Below are 3,774 nucleotides of genomic sequence, written 5' to 3'. Positions count from 1 at the left end.
TATTTATTCATGTATATAGTTTTCCTTTTCTTTTTGCATTCTTTAAAAATAAAACCTTATAACTTCATTCCCCTAGGTAGTGATAGAAGTCAGGCAGAAATTACTTAAAGGAAAAAAATGAGATTAATATTTTAGTTTGAATGTAAAAAGCAGAGGGAACTTGGGCAGTGTAAAAGGGTCATGAATTCACAGACAATATTATCTATAGTGTTTTATCTTCATATATAACGTGAAAAAAGATTTAAAATCTACTTTTTAATTTGAAATAAATATGTAACTAAAACTAAATTGTTTTTAAAAAGTTAAAAATTATCCATTAGATCTTTTCACTTTCTTTGTCTGTTATTCATTTCACTGCTTTCTTGAAATCTCATTCCATAAGCATGTTTTATTAATGCTCTATTAATAATCATTCACTTAAAACATGACTGATTAAAAAGTAGACCTGATTTTAAGTAAGTGTTCTGAAAATGTTTCATTTATTGAATTCATTGAGGTTTAAGTTCTCATTTGTATTGCTAGAGGGTAAATTACAGATACTTATGCTTGTTTTATCATTATAATGAAAGCAGTACTCATATTTGCAACACTAATTAAAACTCTACTCTGACCCATATAAATTCAGCCTCTCCCCCACATAGATTATTTTCAAATCTTTGTACAAAGATTGCTATATATGTATGTGATAATGAAAGTATCTATCTTTAGTGTAACATAATCAAGGTTAAGAGAAAGTAAAAATTAGGTTCAGACTTTTTAATACTGCAGGGTACATTTTTAGTACCCTACAGAGAGAATTAGTCACACGACTCCCATTAACTTTAATGGAACTTGTATGGCCAAATTCTATGCTGAAATTCTTAGGAAGTGTAACGTCACTAGAGTTTACTAGTTTCATTTTTCCTCTTCAGAACTTCAGTTTTGACTACCTTTACATTCTAATGGTCTAGAGGGAAGACATGTCAATAAAAATGATTAACATAAATGTTTTCCAAGTTTTATAAGACCACATTTTCTACACATTTGCCCAGAAGTTAGAAATCTGCAAATAATGCTTAAATAGCGTTTGAGATTTGATTAGCAAGTAAATTCACCTAAATAATGGACATAGCTTTTAGATATGAAAATAATCATATTCTTTAAATGTGAATATTGTAGGATTATTTATCCCCTAGTGCTTACTCATATTTCACATTCCTATTTGCAATTATAATAGCAAAATCAAAAACTTTAAAAGTATTTTCAATACAATAAATGTGAAATTAAAATACCTTGGCATTACTACATTTAGGTGCTTATATTTGAAATGAAATGTATTTGGAATTCTACATATTGATCTTATTAAAATATTACATACCACGCTTAAGCACTGATGAGAAAGAAACACATGGACAATTAAAAATTAAAACATCCTCATGAGGGGAAAAGGAACCTAAATGTCCTTTACCAGCAATAACTCTCCACAGTTATGGATTCAATCCCTTGACTATGTGGTGAAGTTACGATCAGTTAACAAACCCACTCAAAATGTTTAGTATAATATTAAATTCATATTCACCATATAGAATACAAAAAGAGATAAACGAAGATTCTTCTAAGGTCCAGTCATTCAAGATATTCATAGCATTACAAAATTTGAAAACAACTAGATATCTCTCAACTCTTTCTTTCCTCCATCAAATAGATCTATTTGTATTTAAAGATTTCCAGAAATTCCCCATTTAAAACATTAACTTTAAAAGTTTTTAAAAGAGCCCTCAGTGTAAGCTGTGAGAATCTTTCATTTTACCTTATTTGGGTATCTAAATAACCCAAACTAGATTTATCAGATTAAAAAAAACCTGGTTTAATCAGGAATAAACAGGAGACATTAATGAAAGCACTGATAATTAACATCATGAATAATTTCATCTCCGATCAAAGTTTCAGAAGAAAAAGATTGGTCAAATGCAATCTGTTACATAAGTGAAGTTTCCCGTAAAAACATTAGTTGGTTATCATACGAACCCTTGAAACATGCATGCCATCAACGACTATTAGTACTGCAAGATAAATTAGCTATCTACTCTACTGCATCATTTTAAAAGTCACAAAATTGATCCTTCAAGAAGTTCAATGATTATTCTACGGTCTCCTAGCTACTCAGTTGCAAGGAAAACTAGAATCCAAATCTCTTAATTCCTCATTCATTCATTCATTCACTGAGCAATTTTTTTTGAGCACCAACAATGGCCTTACACAGCTGTAGAAAACGGGTTAAAGTGATGAACAAAACATACAGGATCCTTGCCATTGTGGATCTGATATTCTAAATGGGGAGATACAACAAAAAAGGAAGTAAGTAAAGAAAAAGACAATTTCAGATTGTGGTTTATATGCAAAAAGATTCGGTATGATTTTCATCAACTGAGACTGCAGCTATTTGCCAGTATTTGTCTTCTCAACTCCTTGGAAATCTTTTGTCTTCTTGTAGTTAAAATAAACAGAAGGAATTCCCTGCCCGTCCAGTGGTTAGGACTCTGCGCTTTCACTGACGAGGGCTTGGTTTGGTCCCTGGTCTGGTCCCTGGTCATGTGGTGTGGCCAAAAAATATATATAAATAAATAAGTAAAGAGAGATTTATCAGTAGATCTACCTTTCAACTATCTCACTTGTCAAGTTTTCTCAAAAGGCACCCACATATTCATGAAACACATCAGTATTTGCCTTGCCTCGTTCCATTCAGATTATGTGTTTATGTGGTATCACAGATGTTCACTTTCACTGGAGTTTTTAAGTATCTGACTATTACAGTTTTTGGTCTTTTGAGTTTGTCCCTGTGTCATAGGAGAAGTTCAAAGACTGAAACCCTAAGACCCGGTGGTAAAAACAATTTCAGAAAATATGTATAGGTAAGGATTCTCTTGCCGATCAAAATAGCTATCACGTCAAGGTTATTTCTCATTTCATGTGATTTTTCTGTGTAGAGAACAAAAGAGAGTTTGAAAGATGAGGTGGGGTGTGAATCTGGCTGCTTGTATCTATGAAATTACACTGACTGTCTTGTCTTCAATGTCAGACAGTGAAACTGTTTCCTCTAACTAGCAAAAGAGATGCTCAGTGCTTTTGCCTTTCATTTTTTCTTAATGCATAATTTATGTATGGCCCATTTATTAATAACCATGAAGTGTTGTACCTGGAAATCTGCTCACAAAAGAACAGAATATATGGAATCAAAATGAACATTTCATATGGCAGATATTATTTTTACATTAAAAAAAAACTCGCCCTAGTTAATTCTTCCTGAGAATGTTGGATAAAATCCAACAGATATTACTCAATTATTAATATAACCATATTTATCAAATTAAACAAGAATTTTAACTATATCCTGATTACTGATAAATCTCAAGGGAAATAAAACATTTTTATAATGACATATTCTACCTAGAAGAAAAAATATTTCAATAAAGCACCATTTTTGTGAATTCCTTCAAGGCAGAGAAACTTTATTATTCACCTTGCACATATTTTCTTTGCCTAACATAAGTGACACATTATATTGTAATGATAATAAAATCTATAATAGCTAATATTTATGAAATAATTAATATTTGTGAGGCAACAATCTTACAAGCTAGGTACTATTATCATTTCATGATATCAATGAAGAGAGATTAAATATTTTGCCCAGTGTCACTCTGTTGATGAGAGAAAGAGCCTGGGATTTGAACTCAAGCATCTAACTCTAGAACCTACCTTCTTAATCATTAATTTTACTAATTCCCATGACCT

Source organism: Hippopotamus amphibius, chromosome 5, assembly GCF_030028045.1.
Source record: "Hippopotamus amphibius kiboko isolate mHipAmp2 chromosome 5, mHipAmp2.hap2, whole genome shotgun sequence".
Classification (NCBI taxonomy): Eukaryota; Metazoa; Chordata; class Mammalia; order Artiodactyla; family Hippopotamidae; genus Hippopotamus; species Hippopotamus amphibius.
This window is presented reverse-complemented; position numbering follows the sequence as displayed.